Genomic DNA, 18573 nt, shown 5'->3' with positions numbered 1-18573 from the left:
TCTCACCCTTCCATGACACATGCTATATTTATCACATATTGTGGTATTTATTTATGGAGTTCTTAATATCATGCCGAGTGCATAGTAGGAAATGTCCATCAAATTTTTGTTCTCTAGACTGTCAAAGGGGAAAGGAGCCTTGGGACGTAGGATGTCCAAGCTAAACAAGACCATAGAAAGTAGATCAGCAGGGATGAAAGGAACTACTGAACATAAAACTGTAGAGCAGTATGGAGAGGAATGGAGAGGAAACTGATGGCTCAGTGGGTAGAGCACTGGGCCTGGAATCAAGAAGAGCTGAGTTCAAATCTGGCCTCAGATACTGCCTAGCTTTGTGACCCTGGGCAAGTCACTTCACCCTGTCTGCCTCAGTTTCCTCATCTGTAAAATGAGCTGGAGAAGTAAATGGCAAACCACTCCAGTGTCTCTGCCAAGAAAACCCCAAATGGGGTGACAGAGTCGGGCATGACTGAACAACAACAAAAAGACCTCTTTAGAACATCATAGCTGAAGGAATCTTTCAGGTCATTTAGTCTAATACATCATTTTGTAAATGGAGAAATTGAGGCCTGGAAGAGTGACCCTCAGTTGTGTGAATTTATATAACAAATTATGGCAGAATCAGGATTAGAACATGGGTCTTCTGACTCCCAGGCCAGTATTCTGTCTAAAATCCCACACTACCTGTGTTTCCTATGGCTTTGTCTCTTCATCTAGACTGTTATCCTAACAGGGATTATGTTGTATACTCCTGTTGCCTATCCCCGCCATACACACACGTATATATGCATGTGTTTGTGTACATGTATGTATAATGTGTATATATATGTGTGTATGTACATATGTGTGTATGTATATGTGTATATGCGTGTATGTGTAAACACATGGATTTATTGGCCCTTAGCATATCTGTTGGCTTCTCATGGTTGTTCAGCTGTTTTTCAATCATGTCCAGTCCCAGTCCAGTTCATGACCCCATTTGGGGTTTTCTTTGGTAAAGGTACTGGAGTGGCTTGGCATCTGCTGTCTTAGCATGAGCCACCATGGAGAGCTGGGGCAGCTAGGTGATACAGTAGCTAAAATCCTGGACATGGAGGCAGGAAGGCTTGAATTCAAATCTCTCCTGGGACACTCTAGCTGTTTGACCCTGGGCAAATCATTTAACCTTTGCCTCTGTTTCCTCATCCATAAACTGGGGATAATGATAGCATCTACCTTTGAGAGTTGTTATGAGGATTAAATGAGATAATATTTATAAAGCACTTTGCAAACCTTTAAAGTGCTATATAAATGCTAGCTATTGTTGATATTATTATTAAGGGCGGGCCATGCTGGAAGAGCAGGTTCAAAACCAGAGAGGGAGTTAGTCTAAGAGGAAAATGCTGTGAAAAGTGTGAGCCCATGAGTCAATGAAAGAAAAGATTTTTTTCCCTTTCAGTTCAACAAATATGCATTACCTCTCTAGCTTTGTTTCACTTGAATCCCCTTTACAGACAGCCAAACAGAATTACAAGTTGTTTCCTGAACTCATCCATTTTTCACTCTGTCCCTTTGTTAGACTGTGTGAGCTTCTAGAAGGCAGGGACTGTCTTTTGCCTTCCTTTGCATCCCCAGCCCTTAGCTCAGTGTCTGGCACATTGTAGGCATTTACTAAGAGCTTAATGATTGAGTGACTGTATTTCTGCAGGCTGACTATCCCTTGCTGCTGGACACCCTTAGGAACACAGAACCTCCTCATCTCCACCTGTTGATATCTGTTACTTTCTTCAAGCCCCAGTTGAGAGGCCACCTCCACCATGAAGGCTTCTGGGAACTCCCCTTGGCCCAGATGAAAGTGATCTCTCTCCTACTGCCCATTTTCCTAGATTGATTTTGCTTGGCTCTTTTCTTTGCCTCCCTCACCTTCTTCTTCATTAAACAACTATTTGGTACATATCCCATGCCCTGGGCAGCTTGGTGGCACAGTGCCTGGAGTCAGGAAGACGACTTCAAATCTGGCCTCAGATACTTATTAACTGTGTGACCCTGGGCAAGTCACTTAACCCTGTCTGTCTTAGTTTCCTTATCTGAAAAAAAATGTGGGAGAAGGAAATGGCAAACTACTCTGGTATCTTTGACAAGAAAACCCCAAAAGGAGTCACAAAGAGTTAGATACAACTGAAAACAACTGAACAACAAGAAACCCATACCCTAAATAGACTGTAAGCTATTTGAGGGCAGGAATTACATCATTTTTCATCTTTGTGGCTCCATTACGAAACAAAGGGCATTGTTCATATTAGGCCCTCTTGAAAAATCAGTTGAATTGAATTAGATTGATACTTCTTTTTTTTCTCTCAAAGTGCTATCTATAAAATGAGGGAATTGGACTCCATCTCTAAGGTCCCTCCTGGCAACAAACCCTGTAGTCATAAACCTGAATTAATTTCAGCCCACTTTGACTATCGCTCCTTCCACTTGAACATTTCCAGTGACGGGGAACTCACTATACCCTGAGACAGCACATTCTTTTTTTTAATAGCTCTGATTATTCGAAAGGTGTTTTTTTCCTTATAATTCTTTTAAGGGACATGAAGACAAGACTGTCTGGACACTCCTCTGTATTAGGCAACTATAAGGAGTTTGAAAGTCTTAGCACTCTCCAAAAGTGCTAATGTATCTCTGGAGTCTTCTGAGACAAGATGAAGAAAAGGCTGAGATAAGTTTAGAAGAACCCAGTTCTGCTCAGAGGAAAAAAAAATCCCACAACAACATGGGGTCCAGACCAGTTCTAGGTGCCAGGGTGCCCTCCCAGGACTTCTGTTTAGGCTTAAGGAAGCACTCTCACTAGTTGCCATATCAGTAGTAAAGCTTACCCTTAACACTTCTCCATCCTTTGCCCCATAGTCCCAAATGGCCAGTGCCCTCAAATGATCCATTCACCAGATTTGTCTGGAACTCTAAAGCTTGGAGGGATGCCTAATGTTTTGGATGACCCAATCAAGATCCCAGAGATCTCAGATGGATAGAAAAAGGGCTATTTGCCAAGATGAAACTGAGGGGGGGACGGATGTAAAATCCTGCACTTGGGTTTAAACAATCAGCTACACCAGGGTAGACTGAAGCATGTCAAAACAACAACTTACATGAAGAAGCCAGTATGAGATGGTCATCAGAACAGCCAGTGCTAATGTGAGATAGTTCAAAAAAATCTTTCTCAAGTGCCTACTCATATACACAGACTGGTTCTAGAAGTTGGGAATATAAAGATTTTTTAAAGTGACATAATCCTTGCCCTCAAGGAGCTTTCAAGGAGGAAGGAGGTGTGTGGTACAGTCATTGTGGGGAATGTGATAAGAAGTTAATCAGAGATGAATAAAAGAATTGTCATGCTGTGGGGAGGGCCCAGGTCAGATGAGATAGCATCCCTTAGCAGTGGACTCAGTCCTCAAGGTTGGACATCTTCCTCAAACAGCATTGGGAAGCCCAAAGCTGAGTGCTTAGGAAGAGAACTCTAGAAATCTTTGCTGAATGATTATAGCAGTAAACTGACCAAGGGGATGAGATGAATGGCCACTCTTCTGCTATGCCCTGGGAAGGTCACAGCTTTCTCCTGAAGGAGACTGGAAAATCACCAGGGAACACTCTCAATCTGGACCAAGGAATGGGCTTAGAAGGCTACAATTTGGCTCACTTCAACAAAGATCCCTCTTTAGCCGGGGCATTGCCAAGGAAAACAAGAGAGAGGATTCAGCATTAAAGGTGAACATACTTGAGGAGCTTGAATATGACGAATTATTTACACAGGTGTTGGAAAGGTACCCTAATGCCTTCCCCCTCCCTCAACTCTCCCCCATGGGTGCTGACTGATGTGCCAATAGAAAGGGCTTAGTCACATGGGTCTGCCCTTTGTGAATCAATAAGCCACAGAGAATAGGTCAAAGAACTGCAGCCAATGGGAAGTGTACATACTATGGGCTGGCTGTTGTGTGGACCTCTAGGAGCCCTCTCTTTGTGGAGTGGGCAGGGAGGGCGGGTGGGAGGAGAGGCAATGAGGCCACAGGCTCTTCCTGGACCTGACTCTTCCCTCTTGGACCTTGCTCTCTCCTGGATCGATAGGGTTAATCCAATAGTATAAGCAAGATCTAAAGCCAGGAGGGTGTGTGTGTGTGTGTGTGTGTGTGTGTGTGTGTGTGTGTGTGTGAATGTATATGTTGTATGTACATATTGAAGAAAGGTGTATATGAGCATAGTTCTGTGTCAATGTGGGTGTGAAGATGCAGACTTTGTATGTATATGCAGATAAATGTGTCTTTTTCCAGACTTTATCTCCTCTTCTTCCCCTTTCTCCTCCTCCCATTATTCTTCATTGTCCTAAAGCTAGACTGGTCTCTCTCCTCTTCTTGCCCTACTCTCTTCAGTCTCTGTGCATCTGTTCATTTTGTTCACTCCCCATCTCACCCTGGTGAAATCCTCCCCATTCTTGGTGATACCTTCTCCACAAAGCCTTCCTTGATGTTTGGTCCCAGGTGAACTTGATCTCACACTCCTCAGTTCTTACTACACTCTACCTGGACCCCTCCCATATTCTTATCACATCCTGCCTGTATTATGATTATCTGTGTGGATGTCTCTTGCTGTACTGTCAAATCCTAGAGGGCAGGGATCCCATTTTAGTAATCTGGTTATCTCCCCCAATCCAGATCTAGGTGCCTGGCAAAGAGTCAGTATTTTAAAAACATTTTCCACAGAAGTGAATGTGAAAAAGTGTCTGCACATGAGAGCAGAGACTGTATCTTCTTTGTCTTGGGACCCCTCAGCCCTGAACATGGACACGGCTTAATAAACAAATTTGTGTTGAATGAATAAATGAATGAATGTGTGTTAAAGAGGGAGAGAAAATGTAAGAGTATGTGGGAGAGATTAGACACCCTTCTCCCCTATGCCAGTAAAAAGGGCTTATTTGGGCTAAGAAGACCTGTTTCCTCATGGTTTCACCCCAACCCCATTTGACAGCAGAGGAGATTGTGGACCCTCCCAAGGGGGACAAGACTTGGATTCAGAAAATAATAAAAAGTAGTAGTTCTGCTACTTACTAGCTGTGTGACCCTGAGCAAGTCTTGTTATTCAGTTATCTCCAACTCTCCAAGACCCCATTTGGGGTTTTCTTGGCAGAGATACTGGAGGGATTTGCCATTTCCTTCTCTAGCTCATTTTACAGATGAGGAAACTGAGGCAAACAAGATTAAGTGACTTACCCGGGGTCACACAGATAGTGTCTGAGGGCATATTCAAACTCATGAAAATGAGTCTTCCTGACTCTATCCACTATACCACCTAGCTACCCTAAATAATGTCTCCTCAAATGAAGGGGATTTGATAATCTCCAACATTCCTTTTTTAACTTTAACAGTGATTTTGGTCTCACTGACTCCCAAAGACATTATACTCATTACTGCTCCAACTTATAAAATCTCTCTCCCTTGTTCCAAGTTCAAATCTTTCTCATTATTCAAAACTCAAAGTTCTGCCTTCTTGAGAAGCCTTTTTCTGATCACCCAGGTGCATAGACAGCATATCAGTCTTTTATCACAATCTGCCTGGAGAGGCTTGGAGCAGGTCATTTAATCATTCTTTAGTTTCTTTATTCATAACATGGGGATAAGAATGTACTGCCTTGTTGACCCATCCTTATAATAACCAAGCAAGATGATCCATGTAAAGTCTTCCATAACCACAAAATGCTATATTGGATTAGATCGTTAGTGCTTGAAGTGACTTTGGAAATCATCTGATCCATCTCTCATTTTACAGGCAGGGAAACTGAGGCTCACATCAAGGTGAGCTATTGTTATTCCTTATACTGCTTTCTATTGTTATTACAAACCTGTGCGGATTCCAACTGCAGGGCTCCTGAGAAGCAGACCCTAGAGACGTTGTGGGCTTTTCTTGGTACTGCTTCTCCCCCTCAATGGGCATTGAATGGACTTGGAATGAGAAAGATTTGAGTTTAGGCCTTGACCTCATCAATTATAAGCTGTAACTGTGTATAAGTCATTTCCTCCCTCTGAATTTCACTTTATAAAGTAATCCTTGTACTACTGAATTGCATTTATAAAGTAATCCTTGTACTATCCACAGTGCTGAATTCCAGGCATGGGGACAAGGACTTGGGAAAGTCCAGCTCCAGTTGGGATTTCCCCTGCTTGGCACCTGTGACTCCAGTCTTCCTCCTCATTGCTACCACCTGGCTCTCCTGGCATCCTTCAGGTCCCAGCTTTTCCTGATCCCCCTTGTGCTAGTGTCTTCCCTTGGTTGATTGTCTCTAATTTGTCCTGATTAGATCCTGTTTATATGTAGTTGTTTGAATGTTTTTCCTCCATTAGACAATGAGCTCCTTGAGGGCAGGTACAGTCTTTTGCCTTTCTTTTAATCTCTAGCTCTTAGCACAATGGCTGGCACACAGTTGGGTGCTTAATAGATAGAAAAGCCTTCATAAACCTTAAATATGGATAGAAGTGTGAGTTAGTACTATCTTTCTAGCCCTGCCTGGGTTAGAGTCCTACACAGAATTGAGAAGGAGGGTAAGAATAAGTATTTATGAAGAATCTACTCTATGTCAGGCACTGTGCTAAAGTACTTTACAAATGTCATCTCCTTGGATCCTCACAGCAGCCCTGGAGGCAGGTACTACTATCATTCCCATTTTACAGTTGAGGAAACTAAGGCAAGTAAGGGTTAAATGACTTGCCCAGGATCTGACAGCTAAGTTTCTGAGGCTGAATTTGAATGTAGGCCTATCCTCATTCCAAAACCAACCCTCAATCCATTATGCCATCTAGTTAGAATTATCCATTCACATCTCTTTCTTCCTCTCCTTGCCCCCATCTTGCCACATAATGATTACTTACTGTTTTCTTTTTTTTCCTTATTGGTGATTTCTTTAGAATAGGAAACCCTGGGGCAGCTGGGTGATGCAGTGAATAGAGTCAGGAGGACCTGAGTTCAAATTCAACTTCAGACACTTGATGCACTTACTAGCTGTGTGACTTTGGGCGAGTCACTCAAGCCCAATTGCCTTACCTTCCCACCTCTTCAAAAAAAAGAATGAATAATTCAAATAAAGAATTCTTCTCTATAAAGAAATAAAACAGAATAGATAGGGAACCTTCCTGAGGAACTCCCTCTACCAACAGAGATGAGCATTTTCTCTGCAACTCAAAGTCTTATACAGTTTTCTAGGGGCAGTGAGATATTATGTGACTTACTCAGTCATGTAATCAGCCGCTATCAGAGGCAATACTCAAACCCACATCTGTTCGACTCTGAGGCTGGTTCTCCCACTAAGCTTCTCACCCTGATGTTAGCTCATCTTAAATTTAGGGTCAATAAGCCTCTCTAGGGAAATTTTGTCTTAAATTATGGATGAGGACTTAGCATGGTGATAAAGGTGGAATCGACTAAATAGAAAGAGTAGGGTTGGGTTTCAGGCCACACACTAGTTCTATGACTGGGTCAGTCTCCCTTTCTGGGTTTCAGGTTTTGCATCTTGTAAAACAAGGCTACCAACAACTGAAAAAAAAAATCTACCTCAACCCAATGGAGGGCCTTGGATAAATTATTTAATCCAATTATGAAACACTGAGTGGCTTATTCTGTCTCTGATGCTTACAACATGGGTAAGTCATTGGGCCTCCATTTCTGTGTCTATGAAATGAGGGAATTGGATGGGAAGACCTCTGAGGTTCTTTCTAGTACCTATGACCCTACAAAGCTGCCACGTATCAAGCCTAGCATTAAAGATGCTTTGGTAGGTCTTGATCCACTTGACCAAGTCATTTTCCCTTTCTTGGTTTCAGTTTCCCCATCTGAGAAATAACATAATATCCTTCAGTGGGTCTTTAATGAGATAAGATAGAATGACATGAGATAAACATGTGAAAGCATTATATCTGCATAGCATACTATCAATATGAATCTTTTTCTTCCTCTGAGTAAGCAAGGATCTGGTGTAGGGAAAAGCCTGCCAAAATGTAAAGTCACAAGACATGAGTTCAAATCCCAACACTACCACTTACTGTGTGACTTTGGGCAAATCACATAACTTCTATGGGCCTCAGTTTGCTCATCTGTTAAATGAGAGAGTTGGACTAGATGATCTCTGAGGTCCCTCCCAACTCTAGATAGAAGATTCTATGATGTATAATTTTATTGGTTTGGCTACTTTCCCCACAGATGTAGAACCTAGTCCTTTGATAGGTTGTTGGGGCTGAAAAAAATCCTCCATCATCACCCAGCAGTCAGTTTGGGGATAAGCTTGTTACTTGGTGAGGCTCTCCTCAGACCTGTACTTGGAGCCCTTCTGGTTTAGTAAGACCTTCCACTGCCTGATATAGGCTCTGAAAACCCCCAGTGCTAGAGCTCATCCTCATTGTCAGCTTTCTGGGTCTTGGAGTTCAGCATTTCCAGTGTAGTGCTCCTAATATGGTTCCAGTGGGATCCATTATAGTACAGACGAAAGAATGATTGATTTTCAGAGGACTTGGGTTCGTACCCTACTTAATACTGATGACCGGTTTGATCTCCGGCAAGTTAATTAACCTCCCTCGCCTACAGATTTAATTCTCTGTATAGAGGGAGCAGTGGATTAGAGAGCCTCTTGTCTTTTCAAGCCTCTAGAGCTAAGATCCTAACATCCTCACAGGGATGCCTCATAGAGGCACCTAGGTGAAGGGGATCCAAATTCCTCTGGGCCTGGAGTCTGGAGTCAGAAAAAACTGTGTTCAAATACTCCCTTAGACACTTACAAGCTGTGTGAATCTGTCTGTCTCAAGTTTGCTCAATTGTAAAAGGAGAATAATGATAGTACCTCTGTCAAAGGATTGCTATATCGCTCAAGTGAGATAATATTTGTAAAAAGTTTAGCCTAGTGCTTGGCACATATAGAGTGCTTAATAAATATCCACTTTCCCTTATAGGCAGCATGCTGGAATGGATGGAATACTAGATATGGACCTGGGTTTGAATCCTGCTTCAAACACTTTAGGTATATGACTTTAGGTAAGTCACTTAACCTTTCTTGGCCTCAGCTTTTTCATCTGTAAAACAGGGCTAATAATGACACCAACCTCCCAAAATTGTTTTGAGGATCACATGAAATAAGGAATGAAAAGAACTTGGCAAACCTTGAAATGCTAAATTAATATGAGCTCTTATTATTGTTGTAGACAATGGGGACCCTTCTCAGACTGTCATGGTTGATGACACCCAGCCCTAGTTCTCAGACACAAAGAATCTGACCATGGCTTGAGGATTGAGTGGAAAGGAGAATTTTTTTTAATCCCATTTTTAATGAAGGAGAATGCTAACAGTGGCACCAACAGACATCTGGGAGAATGTATTCAAGTGGATGAATCAAAACCAGCACTTAAAAAAATGTTCTTGCTTCCTAAAAGAAAATAGGACTGAAATTTGATTTAGAAAGAAAAGTCAACAGAGAGCGATAGATAGAAAAAAAGAAGCAGGGAGAGATGGAAACATAGACATGGATGGAGAACATCAAGAGAGAAATGAAAAGAACAGAGGAGACATCCAGACAGAGGGAAATCAACAAAGGAGACAGACAAAAGAGAGAAATACAGCCAGACATCTTTCTGTAAAGAGGAAAGCCTGTGTTCCTGAGAGCTGCACCCACCCACCCACCCAATCCCTTTCTAAAGGACCATTTCCTAAGTGTGATAATTACCCTGTATATGGATTAATAGCATTATACTTCCCCATTGCCTTTCATCAGGAGATCTCAAAGAACTCACCAAGCTTTAATTAAACCTCTCAGTGCCCCCCTCTGAAGTACTGTGAAGAGGTATTATTATCCCCATTTTTACGGGTGGGGAAACTGAGGCACAGAGAGGTTAAGCTGCTTGCCCAAGGTCACACAGTGAGTCAATTGCCAAACTGGGTTTAGGCTCTCTCCCCCACAGGATGAAGACAGGTAACCTCCAGGTCAGTTTCCCAGACCAGACACAAGAGTTCCCACTGGATTCCCAGCCTCACAGGTCAAATAGATTCGTAGTTCTAAGAACCCAGAAACGTAGAATACCAGGACTATATGGGACATCAGAGATCTTCTAGTTCAGGGGTGGGAAACCTGTGTCCTTGAGGCTATATGTGGCCCCCTAGGTCCTCAAGTGAAGCCCTTTGACTGAATCTAAATTTCACAGAATTTTTCTGTGAAGTTTAGATTCAATCAAAGGGTGGCAGTTGAAGATGTAGGGGGCCACATGCAGCCTAGAGGTCGATGGTTTCCCATCCCTGTTCTAGTTCAATACTCTTATTTTACATAGGAGGAACTTAAACCCAAGTGAACTTGTCCAAAGTCCCCTAGTAAGTCAGTGGCAAAGCTATGACTAGAAATGATGATGTCTTGACTCCCAGATCAGGGTGCTTTTAGCTAAATAGAAGCTTCAAAACAATAAGGTGGGAAGTCTATTTCCATCTATCTTTCTATACATTGGGTACAGTGAAAACCAAGGAGTGTAGGAGGTTGGGGACAGTAAGCAGTCCCTGTAAGAGTATGGCTCCTGGCCAAGGAAGCCAACTGAATGGGAGGTCAGAGGAGACATGGTCAACCTCCAGCCCCAGTGCCTGGAGAGTCCCTCAGTGACTCAAGGATCAGTGATTGAGCAGGCTCAGGAAGACCCTTTTCCCTTTGGGGCAGCCACATTTGCCTCCATCCTCTGAGTAGCACCTAGGCCTGGGAATACATGTATTCCCACAAGGATATATACTCTTCCAGGATCTCAAAGTCAGAATTTGTTATTGCTAGATGGCCTCAGAGGTCTCTTCCAGCTCCAAGATTCTGGGTCCTGGGTTCAAATCCCAATTAGAGGCAAATCATTTTCCTTCTTAGGGGCTAGAATAAATGATGTAGAAAGCTCCATCCAGCTCTAACATTCTTGGTTCTTTGTGCTACATTCCCTCTGAGGTGTTCTTTGTTCCTTGCTATCTCTTACCTTCTGGGTTCTAAGCTCCCTTCTGGCTCTAATATTGTATGTTCTAAGGTTTCTTCTAGCTCTAATATTCCCCATTCTGTATTCTAAGGGCCCTTAAAATGCTAGTAAGAATTCCTGTCTCACATGCGTCTTCTCCTTTTAACCCTCATAATGCCTAATGACTTGGGATACATAAAATTTTTTTAAATAAATCTTTGTTGATAAGAGACAACCTTCTTTTCTGAGGAGTCAGCTCCATAATACTATGATCCTAGTATGTACATGTCTACATGTGTGTTGAACACCAGGGATCACCAACCACCAGCCAAGTGAGGCTGGGGGGAGGGGGTTCAAAGACAGAATTTGGGGGACTCAATTGGTAGACATGATATGAAGGAAGAAGCCTTCACTTTGGCTGAGTCTTGAGGACCCTGGCATCTTTTAAAGGTCAAGTCTTGTTCTTTCTCATGAATTGGACATTAAAAATGCTAACATCTTAGAACTGGGATAGACCTCAAAGATCCTAGTAGGATCTAAAGTTATAAGAGAGCTTAAAAATTGTCATTGATGGAAGACTGGTATTCAAATGCATGTCTCCTGAAATGAGAGACTTTGTAAAGCCCTTAGCACAGTGCCTAGCACATAGTAGATGCTTCATGAATCCCTTCCCCTTTCCTCAGTCCAGGTCTACTTGTTAGCCTAACAAGGAGCCTGCCTTATAACTAGGGGAGGGGGAGGGTTGGGGAAATCCAGCCCATCTCTCCTAATTGTTCTCTTTCCCTCAGGTCCATGCTTTTTCCTCATGAGGGATAATTGGACTTTGTCTGTGGTTGAATCAAGCCCTTCATTGTCAGCCGGGACAGGCCCAAGCCAGGGCGGGATCTGGCAGGTGGGATGGGGCGTCAGTGGGAAGGTTTGAGCTTCCTGTCAGACTTTACCCTCCAGGAACTGGCTGGGGTCCATTCTGGGTGGTGTCCATGCACTGGGCCCTGAGGCCCGAACCAAAGTCCTTAAGTTGGGAGAGTTTAGGAATGACTCTGGACTTGAACCAGGCAAAGGCTCAGGCCCAGGAGGTCACAAAAGGGGAAGGGTACCCCCTCCAAAAAAAAAAAAAGAACTTTTCTCTTTTAGGGATGCTTTCCTAAACATAGTAGTACCCATTTACCTTAGAGTGACAGAATCCCAGATGATTAAGGGCCCTTCCAAATCTGTGGTTCTCCAATTGTGACATATATTCCAGCTTTGTGACCTTGGGCCAATCAGCATTGGCTTCTTCATATATGAACTGAAGATAATAATATCTATCAAACCAACCTCATGGGCTTGGTATGAGGATCAGTAGAAATGGCACTCAGAAATGAGTATTGGTTTTGGAGCAAGAGGAATTGTGTTCAAATTCTAGTCTCTGTGTGATTTTAGACAAATGATTTAGCCTACTGGGGCCTCAGTTTCCTCAACTACAAAAAGAAGAAGTTGGGCTAGATGACATTTAAGTCCCATTTCAATGCTATATCTATGATCAAATAAAGCTTTAAAGTTTTAAGGGACTTCCTGGAGCCAAGTAATCTAACCTGTACCTGAACAAGATACAACATACTCAGTCATCCCATCTCATATGGAAGATCTCTAATGATGAAGGACTCACTACCTCCCAAAACAGAGTATTTGCCTATTAAAACACTCCTCCCCTTTCCAATTACATATCTCTGTGAGGCTGGATTTTCTGGTATACTTCAAATGAAAAAAAACATATTTCAACAGACTGAATACAGAAACAGATATGAGAATCAAGCCATCTTCTCTTAAGCCAAACAATGAAAAGATTTGTTAAAAAAAAAAAAGATGTAAGACAGCCGTTTTTATCACTGAAATTTTTTTTGTTTTGGAAAATATAGTTATTTTAATTAGAATGCTATATTAACATGTAATAAATATTTTGTCATTATTTTAATTTCTAATATAGTATTAGATATGTCACATAGACAAAAGCTCTTTGGGGTGCTCAATAATTATTAAGAACATAAAAGGGACCTGAAATTAAAAAGTTTTGAGGACCCCTATAATAAAGAAAACACATCTAAAGAAGTGGTGGTGACAGAGGAATATTGTTTTGAGGAGGTAGAAAGGGATGGGGGTGGAGATGAGAGGGTCCCCAGACAGATGATGAGATGGTCTGGGTTGTCATGGACTGGGATGTGAACTGGAAGCATGGTTTGGTTAGTTCGAGGGGCAAGGGGGTCTGTGGGTAGATTTCAAGGAGTCTGTAAATTTGTGGGGAAAATTATATGTATATTTTTACTAATCTCTGAATAACAACTAAAATGTTACGTTTCCTTCGATTATTTTAAAACATTATTCCGAGGTGTCCACAGGCTTCACCAGACTTCCAAAAGGGATCTATGACATAAGTGTGCACACTGGGTCCCAATCACGGGGAGGACCCTAGGACAGGAGCTCCAAAAATGAGCACATTAACTTTCCCAGGGATTGGAGCCTGAATTCTGGAAGCCTTGGGTGTGAAGGTCTGATCCAATATGAAAGGTACTGATCCAAGTTGGAAGGAACAAGTCATCGATGATAGGTAGGGGGTGGTAGGAATTCAAAATCATTTTCATAATAATACTAAGGCATTTTAGTTTCTAATACAATAAATATCGATTGATAGAATTCACATATGCAAACTCTCTTCAGGATCATCAGTAATTTCTAAGACTATAAACGGGTCCTGAGACCAAAGAATTTTCAAGACCCTAAATGTTCCAGTTCCCTCCCTGGGATCAGAGCACTGAGAAAAGAGAAAAAAATTAGAAAATGAAGGAATTTGAGAGATTACCTAGTTCAATCCTCTAATTTTACAGCAAAAGAAACTGAGGCCCCTAGAGAGGTGAAATAACCTATGCTAAATCTTATCGTGGATTAATTTCTAGACACTGGAATTAGCTCCTATTGGTTTTTAAAACAAGAATGATTTTTATTTTTTGTATATGCTCCAGGGAAGCTTATGGCAGAACATAGAGGGATGGACCAGATGACCTTTCCAGGTTCCAGGCAACCCTTGGAGCTTACAGATCTAATGTCTGATAAGAAGACCCAGTAGAATAGTCTAGATGCCTTGGAGAAAGATGAGGGAAAATGAGTTAGCCAGGCAGCCCCCCTGGCCCCAAGCTTTATTGAATGGTATTCAAGAGCCTCATTCTTAGTGTCATAAAACCTCTCATGCCACAGGTCACTGTGGAACTCTTCCTCCAACCCTGCCCCTCCTCCCAAAGAGAAGAGGGAGTTCCTATCCTTGGACTTACTGTATATGATTCACAACCCTGCCCCAGTTGTGAAATCTGGGAATCTTGCGGGAGGCCCGGGAAACTGTATGAACCCCCAGGGGACAGTTGTCTGGGAAGGGAAGGTAGACAAAGGGTTAAATTGGGTATGTGAGAAGGTGGGGAGGAGGGGACTGAGGAGGCCTGGCTGGAAAAGGAAGCACACGCTAAGCTTCGGTCCCAGCTGGGAACAGTTGGAAGATGCCTTTGGCAAAGTAGCCTGTGGTTTCTGGGCCTGACATCACAGGTTTTGCGTCAGCTTAAGTATGTCTCAGATCTATTTCCCTTACTCCCCTTTCTGCATCCCTACTTTCCTTTTTTTCCTGCCCTCCCCTTCATTCATTCCTCTTTTTCCCTTCCCATCTCACTTCCCTTCTCTTCCTCCCTCCTTCTCTCTTGGCTCTCTTCCTTCTACCCTTCCTTCCTTCTTTTCCTTTCTTTCCCTTCTTTCCTCCCATCTTTTTTCCTTTTTCCTACTCTTTCTTCCTTCTACGTCTCCCCTTCCCTCTATACCTTCTTTCCTCCCACTTCTTCTCTCTCTCTTCTCTTCTTTCCCCCTTCATCTCTCCTTCTCCCTTATCTCTCTTCATCCTTTTCCAATTCCCCCATCCCTCCTCTCTCTTCCTATTCTTCATCCTTCTTGCTTTTCTTCCATTAATTCCTCACCCTTCCTTTCCTTTTACCTCTCCTTTTTTCTTCCTCTTCCTCATTCTCTTTCTCCCTACCCCCTCTTCTGCTTGGGATTTGGGAGTCAAATTGTGAAGTCTACAAAATTTATTTTCAATGCCCCATATCCCTCTGCTTCCTGGGTTTTACAACGGCATTCTTCCCACCTACCCTCATCCATCTTCCCCCCATCCCTCCCCCCACCAGGGCCCAGAGGCTCTTCTTCATTCCCACAACAAAACCTGCTCTCAGGAAAAGGCCTGATAGTCACTACTAACTTTGAATAAATCTGACTGACCTTCAGTCTGTAGGATACCAGTTTTCAAGGTCCAACTTAAACACCACCTCTTTGAAGCCTTTGATGATCTCCTGAGCCAGAGATTATCTCCCTTGACCATGAGTTGGCAGATCTCTGTGTTTGCCAGCTGCACTCTTCCTTCACTTTCAAGCTCTCCTCTAAGAGATGATTTGATTTCCTTGGACATTATCAGCCCCAATGGGTTTGTTGTTTGTTCTTCATTTTCCAGGAGAACCAGTAAATGATGGTGATGCCTTGACTTCCTAGTGAGTGGATTTAAGAGGCAGAGATGTATGGAGTTGTCAGCCTCCCTTTCTCTTCCAGAGTCACCAAAGTCCTGTGACAAGACCAAAGTCAAGACAATTGGGATTGACTGGGAGGCAGTGGATAACCTTGGCATCTTAGATGTCTGACCAAGTTCTAAATGCTTCACAGCACCTGCTTCAGCCACCCACCATCATGGCTGTTGGAATAAATTGTTTTCATCTGCCCATTCTACCCAAGGAAGCCCTAATTCACCTACAGGTTTGAGGTCTGTCAGTTACCTTTGACCTACTTAGTTACTTTCAATCTGATTTATCTCATCTGTCAAGGATGTTTTACCTGGGTGTAGTCACTGCTCATGCTATAGCTTCTTGGAGCCCCAAGGCTCAGGACTTTTCATTGACAGCTAGTTGGGCCACCTAACTCCTCATCTTTCCAGCTCCCCTACACTTTTCTACCCAAAACCTGCTGCTCTGGGATTTCCCGAAGTCTAGGGTCAGAGAATTCAGATTCATAGACATTGAGAATTAAAGAGACTTTTAAAATAATTGAATCACCCTCCTTGCTCCCACCAGGGACAACTTTGGTACCACTCACTAGGCACTTATCACACTGCCTCATATTACTGTGGATTAACTTTTTAATATGTCTCTTGTGTCTCAGCTAGACTAGAAGGTCCTTGAGGGAAGGGAGTGTGGCTTGTTTCATCTTTCTAACCCAACATCAAACACATTGTATAGCAAATAGCAAGTACTTAATAAATGTGATGAATTGAATTTTGTTCAATCTTAACGTTTTACTACTCAAAGATTTGTGATTTCATCTCTGCAAACACTCCCACTGACAGATGGCAGCCACCCCACATCTTAGTAGAAGGTCTTCATGTGTTGCTGTGGGGTATGTAAGGTGGAGATGGGGAGTGGGGGAATAGCAGATGGGGAGCCAGTCAATTAACAAGCATTTACTAATCAACCACAGTGAGTGTGGTACCATGCTAGGAGCTAAGAAAATAAAGTCAAAAGCGAGACAGCCTGTTCCTTCAAGTAACTTACATTCTACTAAGGAGAAACAACATGTTCACAGAGAAGTACTGACGAGATAGCTGTAAAATAAATGCACAGTGGTGGGGCAGGGGAGGGGTGACACTAAGAACTGAGGAATACGAAGGAGGTGGCATTGGAACCAAATCTTGAAGAGGGTTCCAAGAGGCAGAGGAGAGGAGAGGAGGGGGGGCATGCCAGGCTCACAAGACAGGCTATGCAAAGTCACACGTGTGGGAGATGAAATCCTGCATTAGTAGGATTGGTATAGAGAGAATAAGAGGGAGTAATATTTTATCAGCCTGGAAAGAAAGGCTGAAGGTGGCATTTAAAGGGCTTTAAATGCCCGGTGAAGGAGTTTGTACCTGGTCCTAAGGGCAATGGAGAGCCCCTGAAGCACCTTCAGCAGAGAGTGACATTGTTAGACTAGTGCTTTAGGAGCACAAATTTGGCCTTTGGGTGGAGGATGGAGTAGAGAGGATAGAGACTTGAGATTTTTAATTGAATTTTAATTAGGAGTTGAGGAGACCATCTGTTGAGACTGTTGAGGTTCATCAGAAAGGTTCAGAGGGTCTGGATTAGGGTGTTGTTGTGTGAAGAAAGAGACGGGAGGGTAGGAGAGACGTTGAAGAGACATAATCCATAAGATTTAGTAACTAATTGGATATGGGATTAGTGAAAGTGAGAATAGGAGGATTATTCTGAGGTTAATAACCTGGGGAGCTAAAAAGATGCCAGTGCTCTTAAAAAGGTAAAGAAATTAGGAGGTGGGGTGGCTAGGTGGCCGAAGTGAATAGAGCACCACCCCTGGAGTCAAGAGGACCTGAGTTCTGATCTGACCTCAGACACTTAACACACACACACAAATCTAGCCGTGTGACCTTGGGCAAGTTACTTAACCCCAATTGCCCTCCAAAAAGCAAAAAAAAAAAAAAAAAAAAACCGAAACAAAACAAACAAACAAAAAAAAAAAGAAATTAGGAGGAACTGTGGGCTGAGGTAGGTAGGGAGAGAGTAATAAAAATCTATCACCTGATGACCAACCTTCTGGCAATGGGTCTCTCTGCACTTAACCAGGCTGGTTCTAGGACAAGGGACCATGGGCCAAGTTCCAGTTTGCTAATACTTACAGAACTTGTGCTGTACTGGCAGATCCTCCCAAAAAAATTGACAAGCATTTATTAAGCACCTACTACCCGTGTTTCCCCGATAATAAGACCTATCCCGAAAATAAGCCCTCCCCTTACTGTGTAAGATTCCTCTAAAATAAGCCCTCCCCCTAAAATAAGCCCTATTGAGATTGCTACTGTAGTGAAGGTGATCCCCTGCGCTACACGCTACATTACGGTACCCTCTGTATGCACCCCCCCCCCATGAAACACACGCCGAGCTCCGAGCTGCATTCAATCAGAGCTGCAGCAGTGAGCGTGTCATCCTGTTCTTCCCCAGTGATTTGCTTATTGAATAAAGGTACATTTTTTTGTTCACATTTACCTGTTTATTAAAATTGCTGTCAATGTTCATTAAAATAAGCTCTCCCCTGAAAATAAGCCCTCTGGTGTTTTTCTGTCCAAAAAAATAATAAGACAGCGTCTTATTATCGGAGAAACACGGTATATGCCAGGCACCAAGCCACCTCCCATAGAAGACACGGCCTCAGGGGAGGCCTTGGGTAGAGATTGAACCATAAAAAATAATCAGGTGCTTATGATAGTTATTATTCCTTTCCCACACAGACACACACATCATTGAGCATGGAGATGGGCATGGAGAAGATGCTCTATGAGACATGCTGATTATTTGAAATAGCAGTTTACAAGTGATGGCCTCCCCATCCAGTCTAACCCCTTTCCGCTTCAGCATCTCCCTCCCATTTTGGGCCAGGCTCAGTGGTGTTCAAAGTAATGACCTTGCATCCTCATCAGTATAAACATGTTAAATTACATGGGAAAACAACAAACATTCACTGGGCTCTCATAGCAAAGGAAGGAAAAGAAGAAGTTGAAAGTGAAAGAGGT

The 18573-nt window shown here is 42.8% G+C and overlaps 2 long non-coding RNA genes across 4 annotated transcripts in view; one reads left to right on the top strand and one right to left on the bottom strand.

Moving 5' to 3' along the window:
- The window catches only part of LOC138149411 (uncharacterized), a 55120-nt gene extending 39633 nt beyond the window's left edge, over positions 1-15487 (bottom strand). For all 3 annotated transcript variants that reach the window (XR_011165322.1, XR_011165320.1, XR_011165321.1), the window contains exon 1: positions 15252-15487. This is a non-coding gene — a long non-coding RNA (uncharacterized lncRNA). The remainder of the gene's footprint in view (positions 1-15251) is intronic.
- Positions 14368-16291, top strand: LOC138149410 (uncharacterized). Its single transcript, XR_011165319.1, has 2 exons — positions 14368-14551; positions 15481-16291. It is a non-coding gene; the product is annotated as an uncharacterized lncRNA (long non-coding RNA).
- Positions 16292-18573: the final 2282 nt, after the last annotated feature.

The sequence above is a fragment of the Petaurus breviceps genome, unplaced genomic scaffold (genome assembly GCF_028583685.1).
Source record: "Petaurus breviceps papuanus isolate PSGF00001 unplaced genomic scaffold, PetGlider_PUasm1.0 90847, whole genome shotgun sequence".
Lineage (NCBI taxonomy): Eukaryota > Metazoa > Chordata > Mammalia > Diprotodontia > Petauridae > Petaurus > Petaurus breviceps.
Note: the sequence above shows the minus strand (reverse complement) of the source record. Positions and strands in the feature narration are given on the sequence as shown.